Genomic DNA, 20,464 nt, shown 5'->3' with positions numbered 1-20,464 from the left:
GGTTACTTATGCTTTAGAAATATTGAAAGGTGAGGGACACATTTTGGCAGCCTCTTGATGTTGACAAAAATCAGGTCTTCATCTGTGAGATAATCACCAAGGTCTATGACTATGACTCTATTAAATCTGAACACTTTACAAAACCCAAGACTGAGCCCTCTGTTCTCACCCCCCCCCAAAAATCCGTAACTGAATTAATGCCATCTTTTCTCAATCATACACATCCTCCAATGAATATAGGGTTGTCATGGCAACATGCCCAATGAAAGGCTATGTATGATAAGGCCAAAAATAAAGTACTACAGGAAGGCAATGTTTCAAACCTGACTTCTCAGTCAGATCAAAACCGTTTTTTGGAAAGGCTAGCCAGATGTCCTTTAATTCTAATCACCATTTAAACAAGGTCCTTGCCATTGGTCTATATCGCCTTTCTTTCTAGGCCTTGCTTGCCTTTTTTAGTCTAGACAGTCAGCTCATCTCATTGACTGTTTCATTCAATACTCTCACTTTTAATTCTGGGTCTCACTTCCAGATATTCTCTATTCTTAGAACAATCTTCCTACTCTATTTCACTTTTGCTCTCTTCTTCTAACACTCTTCCTATTTTTCTTGGAAGTTTTCTTGTTCAATTTTGAAATGCATTCCTTCCAAATTCAAACAATATTTTATATATGACAGTGTGGCATGCTGAAAAGAGCCTTAATTAAAAAGGCAGTGGGTTTGGGTTCAATCTTTCTTTTCTTCTTCCTTCCTTCTTTCCTCTCTCCCTCCCTTCCTACCTTTCTTTCTTTCTTTTCTCCCTTCCTTAGTTCCTTCCTCCCTTCCTCCCTTCCTTTCTTCCTTCCTTCTTCCCTTCCTCCCTCTCTCCCTCCCTTCCTCCCTCCCTTCCTTCTTTCCTTCCTTCCTTCCTTCCTTCCTTCCTTCCTTCCTTCCTTCCTTCCTTCCTTCCTTCTTTCCTTCCTTCCTTTCTCTTTTTTCTTCCTTCCTTCCTCTTTTTTTTTCTTTCTTTCTTTCTTTCTTTCTTTCTTTCTTTCTTTCTTTCTTTCTTTCTTTCTTTCTTTCTTTCTTTCCTTTCTTTCTTTCTTTCTTTCTTTTCTTTTCTTTTCTTTTCTTCTTTTTCTTCCTTTCCTTCCTTCTTTCTTTCTTTCTTTCTTTCTTTCTTTCTTTCTTTCTTTCTTTCTTTCTTTCTTTCTTTCCTTTCTTTCTGTTGTTGCAAATGAATGACAATCAACTATAATAAATTTGGCTCTTCTCAGCAGTGCCTTGATCCAGGACATTTCCAATAAGCCTTTGGCTGGAAGATGCCATCTGTATCCAAAGAGAAAACTATGGAGACTGAATGCAGATCTAAAGATACAATTTTCACCTTTTTCTTTTGTTTCACCTTTCTCATGCTTTTCCCTTTTGTTCTGATTTTTCTTTCACAAAATGATTAATATGGAAATGTTTAAATAATCGAATATGTATAATTTATATCAGATTGTTTGCTGTCTTGGGGAGGTGGGATTAAGGGAAGGAGGGAGAAAAAATTAGAACTCAAAAATCTTACAAAAATGAATGATGAAAACTATCTTTATATCTTATTGGAAAAATAAATACTATTAAATTCAAAAAATCAAAAAATGGGATAAAAGGAAAAAAGAAAAAGGAAATTATTTTAAGAAATAAGCATGGCCTCAAAGAAGAAATATGAGACTATACTTCACCTAACTCCTTTGAAGAGGCAGGAAATCCACAAGTAAAGAACATCACACATTTTTTCACATTGTTTACAATGTATTATTCAATTTTGTTGATTTTTTTCTTCTTACTCTTTTTCTTTAAAAAAATTTCTTTGTTAAATGAGATGGCTCTGTAGGAAGGCAATGAAGAGATATAGGGAGAAATTTAGATGATGAAAAAAAAAAAAACTAAAGATCAGTAAAAAAAAAATTAACTTGCATTTTTTTGTCCTGTTCTATGAAGTGTTCTCCGAACTAAACAGTGGTTTAGAACTGAAAAGTATCTTGGGAATCATATGATGCAATCTCCTCATTGTCTGATTGAGAAAACTGAAATCCAGAGAGCTTAAAGAAAAACAAAGGTTAGAACCCAAGTATCCTGATTCCTCACACCAGTATTTATTAATCTTCTGTTTGGCTTTCAAAATCCTTCATAACTTGGCACCTTCCTAACCTTCCCTTCTTCTTAAAGCTGACCTTCTTTGTGACACTGGCCTCCTGGTTGTTTCTCTAACAAGACACTGACTCTTCTGACTCCAGGCATTTTCACTGGCTTTCCCTCATGCCTAACATGCTCTCCCTCTTCTTCTCAGCTTCCTGCTTTTAATGACTTCCTTCAAGTCTAAAGTCCCACTTTTTGCAAAGTCTTTCCCAGTCATCCTTAATCTTGGTATCTTCCCTCCGAGATTGCTCCCAATTTATCCTGTGCACATTATGTTTGTACAGAGTTGTCTGCATGTTGTGTCCCCCATTAGATTGTGAGCCCCTTGAAAGCAAGGATTTTGGGGGGTTTTGCCCTTTTTTTATCCCCAGTGCTAAGCACTGGGTACTTGGCAATCAACGCAACCAATCAATACATTTATTAAGTATGCCAAACCTATTATATGCCAGACATTGTTGCTAAGCACTGTTGCTAGGCACTGTTTGTCAAAAACTAAATAATCTCTGCTCACAATCTAACAACATGGAAATTATACTATCCTGGTATCTTTTATCAAAATTAAAAGCAAAACATCTGGATAAAAGGAATGAACTCCTACAGACGCTATAATTAAATGGAATAGTACTAGAATTGATATTCCCTTCTTCAACTGTTTGCTCATGCTGCTGTTACTCTGTCTTGGAATGTCTTTCTTTTCTTTGATACTTCTCTGAATCTTTCCCTTCCTTAAAGGTTCACTTAAAGTTCCATTTTCTTCACCCTAATCATTCTAACCTACATTAATTACATCTTATATCACACATACACACATACACATGTGTGGGTTATCTATATAAATTTATGTATGTATATATAGATACATATATATATATATATTATATCTTCATACACATATATAACCCAGGTTTCCAACTAAAGACTAGCATAATTGTACAGGAGACTTCTAATTAATTGAGAGAATGCTTACAGGATTCTGCATGATTTCTGATGAGCAGAGTCTGTGTGAGAGCTTTGTAGAGAAAAGTGCTTTCTTTAAGAGACACATGTGGTACCAGACTCCCTTGGGGACCAGCTCTAGACAGGTTAAGAGAAAAAGATTTTAGAAATGGCAAGCATATAGAGGAAGTTATCTCCTCAACATGTCCCTGATTTCCAGCTTTCCTCTCTGGAGACTTTGGAGAATTTCATCAGGCTCTCTCTCTTAGTTTGAGCTGAGCTTTTTTAGCAGGAAAGCTCATTTATTCCATATATTCTCTCATATATCCTAATCTGTAGATCTTCTCTGATTTCTGTTTGCTATTTGTAAGTTCATAAACAAGGTCTAGTTATTGTTTACTAAGTAATGCCTTTTTGCATCATCAGCATTTAGTGGGAAGGAACCAAGCTGGTGAATATAAATTTGGATAACTTATCTTCTTTAAGAGATAACAGCCCAAAAAGTGGTATTTTTTTTTTTTTTTTTTTTTTTTTTGCTTTAGAGAAGACAGAAAGACAGGCAAGGGACTCTGATCTGGTTCAGCAAAGTAGAAAAAGCAGAATTCAGCTTCAGGATTTGGTTTTCCCACTTAACTACAACTCTTGCTTTCTGTGGTCCAGACCTGAGATTTCTCTATGCCTCACAGAAATCACATTTAGATAAACTGTGTGAAAATATATCTTACATTTATTCTCTTATATTTCCCCAATGCTATCATTTGAGTGCGATGATCATTTAAATTTTTTATTTTTAATATTTTAATATAATAATTTAATAATTATTAATAACAATTTAATATTTATCTTGGTAGTTACACCAGAAAAATAGTATGACATCATTATGTATAAAGTACCATTTCAGGAATCAGGAACAAAGATGATGTGACTTCTCTATCACCACAGTAAGTTTCTGAATTCAGATTTGAATTTGGGTCTTTTCTGATTGCAAGTGGACAGAATGCTATCCACTGAGGTACTAGCTGCCCTAGTACCCAGCATAGTATCAAGCAAATAATAAACATTTTGTTGATTGTCTGGTTCTCTAAAATGTTTAGCACAGTATCTTGAATGAATAGAGACAATATTCAATACATGTTTATTGATCAATACTCACTCCCCACTTGATAAATAATATGCCTTCCTGTTCTGTAGTCTCTTGATAACATTTGGCTTTTGGGATTTCATCCCAAAATGGCAACCAAGATCCAGTGACCTTTGACATCCTTTTATCAAGCCATCATTATTGTCAGCCCAAAGAACAACTATTTCTCCCCACTTCTTTGGCTCAGGGGATGCTCAAGACAATGGCAACCAAAATGTTTTATGAACTCACTACCTAGTTTCAGTACCAAGACAAGCAAGTTAAATGAATGGCTACAGAGCAAATAGTACTAGTTCCCATGACAACAAGCCAGGAAGCAGTTTTCAGGAATTCAGGCTACAAATGTTCTCCCAACCCCATCCTTGCCCAAATCCTAACCACAGGAAATTTTAAGATGCCTGACATTTAAATGTAGATCTAAATGTCTTGCACTAAAGCCAGATTCAGCTCACTCTCGCCTCTGTGAAGCTTTTTTCCTATTCCTCTAGCCAACATTAAACCCTTAAACTCTTTTACAGTATCACACTCTTCAACACTGAATTGTCTGATTGTGTGTTCTCTAATCTCATAATACTTTATCCTCAGTTTTCTGTCCTTGCCTCACTACTTTTTAATATTTATTAATGAGTTAGATGAAGGCCTAGATGGTATGTTCATCAGATTTATTGGTGACACAAATCTGGATGGGATACCAAACACCCTGGATGAAAAAGATGAAATCTTGACAGGTTGGAATAGGGAAAGAAATCTAATGAGAAGAATTTTATTTTATTTTCTAAAAAGAATATTACTAATGTCTTTTGTTTTTATATTAATTATGTCTTTGTTTTTGTTCCTGATTAATCAGAAATTGAGCCTTCCATTGATAAAAGGTATTGCCAGGTATGGTTATTAATTGATATTGTAACCATATCTGACAATATATGCAATATACTTCTATGCAACACAGTACCCAGTCATTCTGCTGAGATCTTTCAATTGTTCGTTCATTCATTTAATCAATCAACAAGCAATTATTAAGTTCTTTCTATGTGCCAGGCACTGGAAAGACAAAGAAAAAACAAAAACAATCCCTGTCTGTAAGGACCTTATTCTAGTGGGGATGGGGAGGCAACATGTAAATACATGGCTATGTACAAGACACAATCAAAGGAGATGGGAAGAAACCTTGAGGGGAAGGCAGTAGTTAGTTGCTGGTGGGATGGGGAGGGTACTAGGAAAGACCTTCTGCAAAAGGTAGTCTCCAGAAATTTTTTTTTTCCTGAGGCAATTGGGGTTAAGTGGCTTGCCCAGGGTCACAAGGCTAGGAAGTGTTAAGTGTCTGAGATCACATTTGAACTCAGGTCCTCCTGACTTCAGGGCTGGTGCTCTGTCCACTGCACCACCTAGCTACCCCAGTGTCCAGAAATCTTAAAAGAATTCTAAGAGGAAACAAAGACAAAGGAGATAATCCAGGTAATCCATGAATGCTAATGCATGAGCACAGAGACAACTATAGAATATCATGTTTGAGAAACTACAAGTATGCAATGTGCCTGAACTCTAGAGTTCAGGAAGGAAAATAATGTAAAGAAACTTTAGAAGGCAGGACACAACCAAGTTGTGAAGAACTTTAAATGTCAAACAGATAAATTTATATTTGGAACACACACACATAATATATAATATATAGAGAACATTACAGAATGTGAATATATACATATAAAGAGAATAGTAGATCTAATAGGAATATATATGGGGAATATTTTATAATATAGAATAGGAATATATAATAGAGATTATAATATAATATATAAGAGGAATACATAATTTTATATCAGAAATATACATGTAAGAAGGAATATGATATAACATAGAATAGAAATATATGTAATAGGGACTATCGTGCAATATAGAATAGGAATATACAATTATGTAATCTATAACAAGACTATACATATATAATAGAGAATATTATGTATAACAGGAACATATAATTATATATCAGACTATATACACATAAGAATGTATAATATATTATATAATAAGTATATATAATTATATAATAGAGAATATTATATAATATATAATGGGGCCATAAAATTATATAACAAGAATATATACATATAATAAGGAACATGTTCTAATACATAAGAATATATATGTATACATGCATATAATAAATAAATATATATATATATATATATATATATATATATATATATATATATATATATAAAATGTACTATGCATAGAGAGGACAATTAGAGCTTATTAAAAAGGGGCAACATACTCAAACCTACACTTCAGGAAAATCATTTCAGTAGTTGAATGGAGATTGGATCAAAGTGGGAAGAGAAATGAGGCAGAAAGACCACCTACAAGGCTATTGCAATAGTTCAAGCTAGATGTAACAAGGATCTGAACTGAGTTGGTTGCAAAACCAACATTGGTTCTTAACATAATCTAGAGATCAGCTTCCCTTTATTTTAGGGTCTTTTCCATTTACATTATTATAACCATTGGGTATATTGTTGCTCTGATTTTGTTTATTTTGTTCTGGAGTAGGTCATATAAAAATGACTATTCTGAACTCCTTCTATTCCTCACTTTTTACTATACAACAGTATTCCCTTACATTTTCCCACCACAATTTGTTTGTTTCCCAGTTAATGGGGATTGACTTTGTTTCCGTTTCTTTAATACTAAAAAAAGGTAGGGGTGTGTGTGTGTGTGTGTGTGTGTGTGTGTGTGTGTGTGTAATTTGAGGTACATTGGTACTTTTCCTTTTGCTTTACTTTTTTCCAGGAATATGCCTAATAATGGTCTTGTTAAATCAAAGAATATGAACACTTTCATGACTTTTCTCACATAATTTAACAATGTTTTTCCAAAATAGGACAATTCACAGCTTTATTGACATGGTAATAATCCATCTGTCTCTTCAGTCTCTCCAGCATTTACTATTTAGATTTTTTTAATCATCTTTACCAATTTTCTGGACATGAGGTGAAATCTCAGAATGTTTTCATTTTATTTGTGATTTGAAGGACATTTTTCTATCATTACTGTAACTGCTTTGAAAATCATTTGTTCCTAAGTTTGACCACTCTATGAGGAAATTTAGAGGCTAAACATAAAGCTTTATATTTGAGTTTAAAATAAAATCAACTTCCCAAGAACAAGATTGGTGACATATGGCTTTATGGCAGTACTTTTAAAAAGCTATTTTTTTAATTTTGAATTTAAAAAAATCAACAAACATGGATATTTTAATACAGCAAGAAAAACAAAGAAGGATTATGTATGAAAGCACAAGGGAGTTCAAAAAAGGACACAGATAACCAAGATAATGTTAGTACTTTTATCAACTTTAGTACTGAATACTTTATATAGTTTGTTTTAAAGTTTACATAATAACATATGATAATATCAACATTGGCCTACTTGTTTGTGTTCCCTTATGAACTTTCTTCTGCTCTCTTCTGTTATTTTCAAGTGTTTCATTGTTGCTCTTTTTTTTTTTTTTTGGCATTATGAACACTGCCTCTCCCAACTATTCCCTACTACATAAAAGCCTTTACTTGCATAGATATATTCAGCAAAGCAAATTCAAACATCCATCACATCTGAATGTCTCATTTTGTGCCTATAAAATATGGATAATATTTATGGATTCTTTACCTCTATACCATTAACAACAAACAAACAAACAAATTATATGACCTTCCACTGCATTAAATTCGAGATGTTTAAAATATCAAAAAGAATAGGTGAGAGGATATTATTTTTGTCTTTAAATCAAATTCCAAAGTTATTCAGAGACCTAGAAGGTATCCTTGTATTACTTCTGACCACCGGGTGAGTGCTTGCTCCATGTGAGTTCTCCATAAAACAGTCTTTTAGGCAAGTGTATATTTGGCATTGGAACATTGTGGTCAACCCATCTGAGTTGTGCTCTCTGCAGTAGAGTGTGAATGCTTGACAATTTAGTTCAAAAAAGCTCCTCAGTGTCTTGTACCTTATCCTCCCAGGAGATCTTCAGAATCTTCCCAAAACAATTAAATGGAAGCAATTCCATTTCCTGGCATGATACCTGGCTGGTATACTGTGCAGGTTTTACTGGCATATAACAATGAGGTCAGCACAATGGCTCTGAAGATCTTAAGTTGGTAGTTGGTCTAATATCTCTTCTCTCCCACACTTAGCTTCATAGCCTCCCAAACTCTGAGCTAGTTCTGGCAATGAGTGAGCCAACATCATCATTTCTGTTTACATCGCAGAAATTATTTCTGCCAAGGTAGGTGAACTTATCCACAGCATTAAAAACTTCTCTATTTGCTGTGACCAATGGTTTCACATATGAATGGTGTGGTGTTGGCTGATGGAACATCTGTGTTTTCTTGGTGTTAATTGTTAGGCTGAAATTAGCACAAGCAGCAGAGAAGCAAACTATATGTTGTGGCATCTCAGCCTCAGAGGCTTCAATGAATGCCCAAGCATATGTGAATGAAAAATAATACACTAATTCTCCCTCTACTTTAGTCTTGTCAGAGGACTATATAAGCAAACTTAAAGAAGTAAAGCAGCATGGGATATGTTTGAGAATAGTCATTTTGGCTGAAAATAATTATACATAAAGGAGAACCATGAGGTAATGTTGGAAAAGTAGAATGGCACCAGACTTTGGGAGGTCCTTAAAGATCTAGCTATGAAGTTATCCTTGTTTTATAGGAGTCACAGAAAATGAGAGTATAATGATTTGTCTTCAAGTCATACAGCCAGCAAGTGTCTGAGGCAAGATTTAAATCCCACTCAGGTCCTCTTAACTCCATTTTTAGTAATTATCAAAAAGTTATTACACCAAGATGCCTGCATGAGTAGTTAAGTGGCCTTAGAAAAATCAGTTATTTTCCTTAAGCCTTGTTTTCCATCTCTATAAAATAAAAATTTAGTGTGTTCAACTAATTTACCTCTAAGGTTCTGTCTAGCTTTGATATTCTATAATACTAAGTTATTCAATTCAACTTTTGACCAAGTATGATTATCCCCTTCTACAAACTTCTAGGAACAGGAACCATGACTTCTCTTGAATCACTAGAACCTAACAAGGGCCTTATGTATTAATTAATACACCTTGATTGAAAGATGGGTGCTATTTTTCCTAGGAATGCTTAGTTGAGATGTGAAGAGAGATTTAGGGAAATATAGATGGGGAAAGAAAGTAGGTAATAGGAGGAATGACTTTTTTTTTTTTTTTTTTTTTTTCCAGCAATTAAGGAAGTAACAATGGGGAAATGGAAGATACAATTGTTTTAAAGCAATGGAAAATCTGACTTTGCTTTCCTGGGTACCTTTGGAGACATCCCAAATAAAGCCTGTCTTTGATAATTGGAATCTGCAGAAAAGGAGCCAATTCCATTGTGATCCCTTCTCTCTGTCCCTATCCTCACCCTTATTACATCCCTATCCCCTAGAAATTTCAGGTTCATTAGCTTTCCATCAGACAGTTCCTCTGAAAAGGCTGCTTTTAACTTTAGACTGCAGGTTGTGTATGAGATAAAAAATGGGAAGGAGGCAGAGCCCAATTCCCAAATTGAGGAAAAGACTCAGAAAATATCTGTTCCTATTTCTTTAGTAGTAAGATAAGGCCAGTCTGCATAGAGGAGGTAAGATATATCTGCCTCTCAGGTATGATTTTAGGAGTCCACAAATACCCTAGTCCTAAATAATAAATTCTTCCTTGTATTAAGAGATAATGTTCAGAAGTCCCCAATTAGTGTGCACATATGTTGAGAAAAGGGGGAAAGGGAAAGAATGTTAGGAAACCTACCCAATAATGAACATGTTAGATTATCCTCTCCATTCTCTTCTGGTCTATTTTTCTCACTGTTAAGATTTCCACACCATCTCCTCTTCTGCTTCTTCCTCTCCTTTTGTGTTTTGTCTTCCCTGATCAAAATGTAAGCTCCTTGAGGGAATGACCGTCTTTTTTGGAGGAGTGGGCCTTGTATTTGTATCTCTAGCCTAATAAGAGCTCAATAAATGCTTGTTTTTCTGCCTTCTGCTATGTGTTTTCCATTATCTTCAGAATGATTTGTAATTTTTGTTATTCCAGCATCTTGGTATTCCATAATTCTTTGTCATATAGCATTTTTTTAAAAAGTTTTATAGATTTGAATGTTTCCAACCGTGAGCAGTCTAAAATCAGTAGTAGCTCTATAAGACAAGATCCCTGTCATTTTGAAGTTTTTGATCAAGTCCTTCCTGTCCACCTCTACCTCCCCCAAAAAACTGTCTATTAAAGTGCAATATTCTGTCCTAGGTTCTAAAGGCTGATAGAGACAAATGAAAGCCAGTCCATATCCTCAAAGAATTTGTAACACAGTGTAATAATTAGTTTGAGCAAATTATTATAAAATATTTAGTAAAAAAAAAAAAGGAAACGAATCAAATGTAGAGTCAAACTCTTTTCTTCAAACTGTCTATTGTTAAAGATCCTTATGGACTTACTATCCGTAGAATATATGTGCCACATTCAGCCTTCTTTTCTTTCTTTGGTCATCAGGTCCTCTCCATCCTCTTACTTCAAAGCTTTTATTCATCTATTCAAATTTTATACATCCTCTAATAATTCAGGTTTTTTTCTAAATTAAAAAAAAAATCTGTTGCCTCTCCTCTCTGAATCCTCCTTCCCCAAATTGAAAAAGAAAAATGAAACCCTTTTTTCAGAGCAAAACAAATTCCCACATTGACCATGTACAAAAAACATCTCATTCTGCAATATGAGCATATGCTTCATCATCTATCCTGTTATTATGGTTAGTCACTGAATTGATTTTAAGTTATTCAAAGTTGTTCATCTTTACAATATTGTTGTTATAATATAAATTATTCTCCTGGTTCTGCTCACTTCATTCTGCATCTAATACAAGTTTTCCTAGGTTCCTCTAAAACAGAGGTCCTCAAACTTTTAAAATAGGGGGCCAGTTCACTGTCCCTCAGACTGTTGGAGAGCCGGGCTATAGTAAAAACAAAAACTTTGTTCTGTGGGCCTTTAAATAAAGAAATTTCATAGCCCTGGGTGAGGGGGATAATCGTCCTCAGGTACCGCATCTGGCCCGCGGCCATAGTTTGAGGACCCCTGCCTAAAACATCACTTGCATAATTTCCTGCAGTGAAAAGTATTATATTACTTTCATATGCCATGATTAATTTAGTTTTCTTCAGCTGAAGGATACCTTCTTAGTTTCTTTTCCATCAAGACAAACTGATATAAATATTTCCATATATATGTATTGTTTGCCTCTTTATTTGACTTTTTTTGGGGGGGTATTTTTATTCAATTATGACTCCATGTGGGGTTATATTGACAAAGATTTGCCATTTCCTTTTCTAGCTCACTTTACAAATGAGGAAGCTTAGGGAAACAATAAAGTGACTTATCCAGGATCACACAGCTAGTAAATATCTGAGCTCACATCTGAACTCAGGAAGATGAGTTTTTTGATTCCAGGCCTATCCATTGTACTATCCAGCTAACCTTTTTAGAATAAAGGTCTAGTAACTCTATTTGTCCTTCCAAAGATAGCTGAAGTCTTACCTTGCTATCAAGCTTCTCTGGCAACTCAACCTTATTCATATATCCTTCTTCTGGATTTCTCCATCACCTGTGACTAGTACCCCATATTGTAGCACTTAATTTTATGCTTTTGCTTCTAGTTTTATTCTTCAAATAGACTATAAATCCCTCGGGGAAGGCAGAGTAACAAACAAGTACTGTGTTTTATATATAGTTATATATATATATATAGTTTTTATATATAGTTTTATATATAGTGTTTTGCACATGGTAGAATTTAAGAACTTTGAGGCCAGAGATTATTATTTTATTTTTAACTTTGAATCACCATTTTAGCATAGTGCCTGACATACGGTTAATACTGCAACTAATAGTTAATATTTATATAATACTTTGAAATTTACAAAATACTTTACATATATTATTTCATTTGGTCCTTCACAAGAATCCTAGGAGGTAAACTGTTTTTATTATCCCTATTTTAGAGTTGAGGAACAGGAGGTCGGAAAAAGAGAATAAGTGACTTATTTAACATCATACAAATGTCCAAGGTGGAATTCTAACTCATTTTCCTGACTCCAAATCTATTGTTCTATTCACTACACCAAGCTGCCTTGATAAATGCTTGTTGCTTAGCAATAGAAGGCAATCAATAAACATGTGATTCAATAATTTGATTTAATTAACTGATTTTTGCATTTATCCATGGTTGAATTATCCAGGCCTCCAGATGCTTTTCCTTAACCTGGATAAAGGAGTGAAAGGACACATAATTACAGTATCCTGCTAATGCTAACCCTCATGCTTCTTAATTATAACATATGCATATCAAAACTAGATGTTAGAATTTAATAATATACTTTACTTCAGCTATAAAATAAGAGTAATAATACCGACACTGGGCAAAGCACTTTGAAAACCTTAAAACATAATAATAATAATAATAATAGAGATAGGGATTGGACCTGTGATTTCAGTATTATGGACAACTACCCAGATTAGGAAATTTACCAAGGCAATAGCCAGAATGACTTGCCTCAGGCCAGAGAGCCAGTTTAGGTCAGAAGAAGGACTTAATACAAAAACTTCTGGATTCTGAAGATGGCTCTCTATCCACTTATACCAAATTGCCTCTCATAATAATAATAATGAAAAAATATTTTAACGATCACTAGCTTTTATGTGGTGCTTTAAAGGTTTGGGAAGTACTTTATGTCTATTATCTAATCTCTTATGTTCTTCGAAATTCCTTTCAATCCAACAAACATTTATTAAGCACCTACTATGCTCCCGGCACTATTCGAAAGTAATTGGTGCAAGACTAGAATGTTTCCCGAATGGTCGGGACTCTCCTGCAGCTCTGCCGGAGGACAGCCCCGTGCTTTGGAAGCTTACAGGCTCATGGAGGCATGTGACACATACAAAGGGTAGGTCCATTTGGATGAGATGGATGTGGAAAGGTCCAGGGTACCGGGAGTTGGAGTAAAGTCTGGAGGGTTTGGGGGAGGAGGAAGGAATGTTGTTTCTCTTCCCATTTTACAGATGAGGGGATTGCGGACTGAGAAAGTAACGGACTCACACACAACTAATAAGTGAGCGAGAAGCCGTTCCAGTTCGAGTCTTCCCAATACTCTAAAGTCTATCCCCATCATTGATACCTAGACAAAGACTGCTTTCATCTGACGTCGAACACGCGCACAGGAGACACCTTAAGCCCCTCCTCGAGCAGAGGACGCGGCTCCGGGTTACGTCTTCAGCTCGGATCCTGCTTCGCTAACCTCTTGGTCACGCCCCTCCCTTCGGGGTCTCCAGCATCCTTCGGGGCCCGGAGTGGAGCGCCGGTGCAAGGGGACAGCTCCGCGCAAATAGAGGAACCCGGAGCGATTCGAAGATCTCCCGGCGCGTGCAGGGCCCTAGAACCCGCGAAAGAAAGCCGGACTACATTTCCCAGCAGGCGCCAGGCGGCCCTCTTCCCTTTCAAGTCTTTGCACGTGGCCCGTGGTGAAGGAGGGGCTGGGACGTCACCCTCCTGCATTTTCTTTCCCTGTGTCAGAGCAGGGATCCTTTTTTTTTTTTCTCCTCCTTCTTCCTTTACCCCCTCCCCCACCCACCCCTCCCTCCCTCTTTCCCTTCCCTCCCTCCCTCCCCTCTTCTCCTCCTCTACACACCCCCCACTCCCTCCCCCCCCCCCCCACCCTATCGGGCCGGGACCCATGAAATTAAAAGCAGGAATCTGATCTCCGGAGCCTCTCTTCCCTCCCTCCCTTCCCCTTCCCTCCCTCTTCCCTTTCAACTCAGGCTTGGAGCTGCAGTCAGGGAAACCGAGGTAAGTGTCTCCTGCCGGACCCGTTCCATCTTGTGGGGTGTGGCCCCGGGGACCCTAGAGTAGGGAGGAGGAGGAGTGGGTGGTGTGCTTGAGAATACAGATGGACTTGGGGAAAACCAAAACAGAAACAAAACCTCGCTCGGTTATCCACCTCCCCCGCTTCTCCCTGGGCAACTGGGGACCCTGGGAGCCCTCGCCTCTAGAAGGTGCTCAGGATGGGGGGACGCGAGGTCCTTGCTCCTTGCCTTGCTTTGCCGTGTCTAGTGCGGGGCGGAGGGTTCCTTGAGACTCCCAGAGGAGGGCGAAGGAAAAGCTGGGGTGGGGGTGCGCTTTTTGTAGGAATGTAGTCGGAGCCCCGGCAGTCCGTGGACCGCGCTGTGTAGCCGCTGTCATGTGTTGGGTTAGAACCCAAAGGGAGGGAGGGAGCGTGATTTCTCTCCCATTCCGCCTGTCTTTTGTTTTGGAACCCGCTTCTGCTGCAGCGAGCAGTTGCCGTCTTAATGCCAAACTTGCAGCTGTTTCGGGCTCTTTGATCTTGAGGTATGAAGGGGGTGGGTGAGATGAGGGGTGGCGGATAGGGAAAGGGAATCAGGGCTAAGTGACGGGCACTGGGCTCGGGGTTGGGGTTTCCCCCCCCCCCCCCAGTGGCAGTCTCCACTTCCCCCGTAGGTCACGGGGAGTTAATTTTCAATCTGCTTTTCTTTCTTTCTCTGTGTGCTTGTGTATGTATTCCCCTTTCCTGTCTCGCTCTCGCGGGTGGACGGATGTGTCTGTGGATCGATTGCACGTCGTCTAGACTGCAGCTCCCTCCGCAGGGAATCCACTGGATGCGCTGGATTTTTAAAAGGGAAGGGGGCGGGCAAGAAGGAAGCCTCGTCCATGAATTGAACATAGAATTCAATCCGAGCCTTTGGCATCCTACTCGGTGGTTGCCATTTATTTTATTTTGATTTGCGTCGCTGTCACATAGTCTTGTCTTAGAGAAATGAGACACAAGAAGCAGGTTCCTAGTTGATGGGCTGGGAGGAGAAAAGAGGCGAGATAAGAGTTCCCTGTGGTGACCGACTTGACACGTCTACTGTGTGTTATGTGTTAATAAATTAGTCAATCAATGATAATTAGATAAATCGCCATAATACCGTTCAACCTTCCCTCTTTGATCAGAGATTGGGGGAGGGGGCTTAGAGGTGTTGGAGGGGAGAATGAATCGGAGGGTGATGAATGACTCAGATGTAGAGGTTCCAAAAAGATTGGAAGTAGGGAGCTTTTATGCTGATTGATGCCTATCCCTGGAGACCTGCTTTGTTTATATTTATGTTTAATCCTGGCCACATAGGGCCATTTGATGCAAATTCCTTTTTTTTTTTTTTGGAACCAGGAGCCTGCCTAATTTACCAGTGTTTGGCTCAGTCGAATTTTAAGCTTGTGCGCTTCCCTTAGAAATTGGGGTCTGGGGGGTGTAAGTATGAGGTGGAATGAGGGATGAGGACTGGTTGGCAGCAACGTGCATCCTATTACCCTTAATTAACGAGATCCTTTCCCCCTTCCCTCTCTTAGATGTTTCTGTGCACACCAGTAATGGAGAGGAGGGGGGAGATCATACACTAAGTTGCAATAAGAAGTGTGCGATCCAATTAGGAGCGTATTAACACTTGAAACAAGAAAAAAACAGACTCCTTCAAATATATTAACGAGAGCCTCATTAGAAGAGCTGTGTTTACCCACACCCCCATTATGCCTCATGTGTATCTGTAGGTACACAAATTGGGTAGATAGGAGAAAGAGAGTTCGTAGTGGTTTACAGGGAAAGGTACGTTTGGTTTATCTTATGTGCGTGCAGGACACTCTGGATACACACGATGTAACCACAACGTGTTCCCTAGCCAGGGGAGCTCTCTGTGGAAAGGGAGGATGGGGTAGGGGCTGTGTGTGTGTGAAGGTGCTGTCTGGATCCCCACGGGCACGCGCCTGGGTGCGAGTGTGACAACTCCCAGTCGTGGCTGGTTTGACTCTTGCACCACTACTCTGTGAGCGCGCAAGCCGGCCTTGAGAGCTCTAGTGCCTTAAGCAGACCTTGGCATGAATCAACCTACTCATTGGTCCCTCTGTCCAGCCGAGCCCAGCCCATTTTAGCCTAGTGATGGTTCCCCTCTGCAACCTAAGGCAGCCTGTCCTACCCAAGGGAACATGGGGGTGGGGAGGAAGGCATGAAACCGAATAGCATTGGAATGAGTGTCGTTGTGGTTAGGGGGCTAAACTGACCGGCCCCCTACTCCACCCCTCGTGACCCGCGGAGATCCGAGCTGCCGCACCCCTCACTCCCTTCTTTGCCCTAGGAGTGAGCCTCCCCTCCCCCCTTCCCGGGCTCCTGGAGCTAGATCTGCTAGCTCTTCTTGCCCCAGGCTGGGAGGGATTAGCTCTGGGGTTAGGGGGCCTGAGGAGGGAAGGAAGGAAGCTACAAGGCTGAAGCCACGTAAGAGCTGAACTCAGGACGACAGAGTGACACAGCAGTGGCGTGGCGGCTGCCTCTGCTGCGCGGCCAGAGAGTGGATGGGAGCTGCCCGGGAGAGGGAGACCCTCCGTAGTCCCCGCCTCTGCCAGCTTTGCTTTTCCCCCCCAGGCAGAAAGCCGGAAGGACTATAGTTAGGTGGGTTAGTCAAGATCCACACTCAGTGTGCTTAAGTGAAAGAAGTGGTGGAGTTGAGTTACATGTGAATTTTGCCATTACTTAGGGAGACTTACCCACTTTAGAGAAGAACTCAGAGTTCCTTTAAGTACTAGAAGCCCCTGTTGAATTTAAGATTGAATTTGATTTTCATAAAAATGTAGACACACTTATTGTGTAAAATGAATTATCCCATGCACATAAGTTACCAACCGCTTAGTGTTCTGTGTGAGTAGAAAATGAGATGAATGTGACTCCTGTTCTCAACCCAGTGGCTTGTCTGTTTAACCGAAGCCAACTGTTTTCACTATATGTTGAACTATGTTCAACCTGGTAACAATGTTAGGGTTATGTCGATTGTTTCCAAGGCTATGTTTCCTTCATACTCTAGTTATGCTAATATTTCTCTGAGGTCAATTAATGAACCATTAGGTTGAGAATTGTGGTGAATAGAGATTATCTTTAATAATTGACTACCCTGTTCTTCTTAAACTCCAGCCCTGCATTGTCACCTGCCTCTAGGATTTTTTCTCAGTTTCAATATGTTTACAACAAACTTCATTGACTTTTCCCTGTAATCCATCCTTTTAATGAACTTCCCTATTTCAGTCAAAGATACCATTCCTCTTCCTCATAACCCAAGTTCACAATCTGACATTCATCCTGTCTCTTCCCTTCACTCACTCCTTATTTCCAATTAATTGGCAAGACCTGGTAGTTCTATCTTTAGAACATATTTCAGGTCCATTCCCTTCTTTCATGGCTACCACCCCATTTCAGGCCTTCAGTGCCTGTCTCCTGGACCACTGGAATAGCCTCTTAATTGGTTGATCATGTCACCTCCTTGTTCAAGAGACTACAGTGGGTCTGGGATCAGATACAAACTTTTGTTTCTTTTGGCACTGAAACTCCAGCATACATTTCTAGTTTAATTATACATTACTTATTCCCCTTCATACCTACTGTGCCTCAGCCAAACTGGCTTACTTGCTGTTTGTTGTATATAGGTTCCATCCCTTTTTCTCAGTGCCTTTTTCACATGCTATGTTTTTTCCCTCAGGCAGGGCATTTGGGCCAGAAAATTAGTTGTGGAAAAACATTTGGGATAGTCAGTTTACATACATGTGGGTTTTGGAGAAAAAAGTGGTGGAATCAATATGCATGTCAGTTTTGACATGGAAACCTATGTTTCCCCACAGGCACACGCTTGGGTGCGAGTGTGTGACAACTCCCAGTCATGGTTGGTTTGACCTTTGCACCACCACTGTGTGAGCGCCCACACTGGCCTTGAGAGCTCTAGTGTCTCAAGGAGACCTTGGCATAAATCAACCCACTCACTTGTTCCTCTGTCTACCTGATCCCAGCTCAACTTAGACTTGGAATGGCCCCCCTCTGCAGCCTGGGGCAGCCTGCCCTACCCAAGGAGATGGGGGTGGGAAGGAGGGCAGTCTCTGGGAGTTCATGATATATTGCTATATGTCCGTATTTAGATATGAATCTCTTTGAAATTTCAATTGTGAAACTCGGTTCTCTGACCCCTTGACAGCTTATTTTCATGGTAGCCAAAGCCCAGGTTATTGCCCCTTGTAATAAGCTTATTTATTTATTGAAATTCAAAACATGAAATTGGTGAAAGAGAAGAGTAGTCCAGATGGAGGGAGAATCTAAAACAATAGGTTTGAGAACAAAGGATTTAAAGATAAGTGAAATGCAGCCTATGTAAAAGCTCTAAATAGAACAGAATTTCTTTATTGTTTGATAATGTAATAAGCTAATGTATGAAAGTCCTGCTGCTTTGTGACAGAGGCCATGGTAGTTAGAATTGAAAAGATTGGAATTGGCCAGCTCTTAGCCTTATTGCTGACTCATTGTATGATCTTGGAAATGTTATAATGTTACCTAGCCACCCTTGGGCCTTCATTTGGGATTTTCTCTCTCTTGCTCTTTCCATTAGGAAGATTGAAAATGATACAGGGAGAAAAGAATACCAGAATTTGCTGTGAATGAAATTCATGGTGGTACAGGATGGCAGATTAAATGTGTGTGTGTGTGTGTGTGTGTGGTTGGTGGGAGAGTTTCAGGGACAGTGTGAGCTTGATCAGAGAAGTCTTCCTGAAGGTGAATTTTGAACCAAATTTTAGCTAGGGTAGGGTACTGCCACAGTTTTGAGGTGAAGTCCCACAATCAGTGTCATTTTTGACAGTTGTCCTTAAACCATAGAATACAGGCCTCCTAAGGTTGTCCAGATGTTTCCTGACTCTTCCATCTTTCCCAGCTTATTTTTATCTTTCTGTAAGTACATTTTGTTTAGAGATTCTAGTTCATCATAGTGTGTTAGGGAGAAAGAGGGAAGACCAAAAAACCCCAGCCACAGAAAACTTAGTAATTCTAAAACCTTCTAAAATTGTCTTAAAATGAACTATACAAGCTGTATTGCTAGATTTACATAAATTCCATTTGACCATGTTATTACCCATAAATCATACACCATTTTCACTTCTAGGGATAGCCTTCTTAAAGAAATAGCCTCTTGGAAGGGAGTTCCAAAGCTCCCATTGCTAACTTACTTCAACAAAATTTTTATTAAAAAATTATGTTTCATTCTCCCTGTAACCCCCAGTGGATTCCATGGCCCATGCAATACCCAACAAGCTGTCAGTGTTCAATTATCTCTGTGTGCTTTGTAGTGTTTATGGATATCAATACCCAGTCCTATTTTGTGTGAAACAGGATAAATGAAACAGTAGATTCAGAGTCAGGATACCAACTTTCTATATCAGACTGTGCTAATTCACTAAACCTTTCTGTGTCTCAGTTTCCTCATCTGGAAAATAAAAATAAATGTTGTTCTCCTTCACTGTCTTCTGCCATGCTTACATTTCTCATTTTATCTTCTAAAACTAAGATTCCTGAAATCTCTTGGTTTGTTTTCTTTCTCTTCTCCTCCCTCCCTCCCCCCAATCCATCCTCTCCTTGAATCCTTCCAGCTATAGAGAATTCACTATCTCACAAAGCAGACCATTCTCCTGTGACGCTACCCAGAATCTGTTGTTTGGCTGCTCTGGTTATTAGAAGGCACTTCTGCACCAATAATCCCCAATCCACCTCCATCCGATTGGCAATTATAGGTCTTATCTCTGTTCCCTGAAGCTACAGTAGAAAAATCTGCTTTCTCTTACCTATTACAGTCCTTCAGAAAGAAGAGTCACTTAACTTCTGTTTACCTCAGTTTCCTCAACTATAAAATGCGGATAGTAATAGTTCCTATCTCTCCAGGTTATTATGAAGTTCAAATGATAATGATATTTGCAAAGCAAGTAGCACAGAGCCTTGATCGTAGGGTTTTTCTTGATGTCTGACTTTATTCTGTGACCCCATTTGGGGTTTTCTTGGCAAAGATACTGGAGTGGTTTGCCATTTCCCTCTCTAATTCATTTTGCAAATGAGGAATTGAGGCAAACAAGATTAGGTGACATGCCCAGGGTTGAGGCCAGATTTGATTTCAGGTCCTTCTGATTTTAGGGCCACTTCTCTATTCATTATATGCCTTTGGCATCTAGTAGACTTTATATAAATGCTAGCTAAACTGATAATGACATCCCTCCTAAGTCTACTCCTTTCTAAGCTAAAGATCCCCTTTAGCCAAACACTTCTTATATTGATTACTCTCTG

General features: G+C 38.9%; 1 protein-coding gene across 3 annotated transcripts in view; it reads left to right on the top strand.

Annotated features, from left to right (window-relative positions):
• The first annotated feature begins 13,984 nt into the window (after positions 1-13,984).
• The window catches only part of CTIF (cap binding complex dependent translation initiation factor), a 476,533-nt gene continuing 470,053 nt past the window's right edge, over positions 13,985-20,464 (top strand). For all 3 annotated transcript variants that reach the window (XM_012541153.3, XM_003759532.4, XM_031945969.1), the window contains exon 1: positions 13,985-14,127. The gene's annotated coding sequence lies outside the window, so the exon portion shown is untranslated. The remainder of the gene's footprint in view (positions 14,128-20,464) is intronic.

This window comes from Sarcophilus harrisii, chromosome 1, assembly GCF_902635505.1.
Source record: "Sarcophilus harrisii chromosome 1, mSarHar1.11, whole genome shotgun sequence".
NCBI classification, from domain to species: Eukaryota; Metazoa; Chordata; class Mammalia; order Dasyuromorphia; family Dasyuridae; genus Sarcophilus; species Sarcophilus harrisii.
This window is presented reverse-complemented; position numbering and strand designations above follow the sequence as displayed.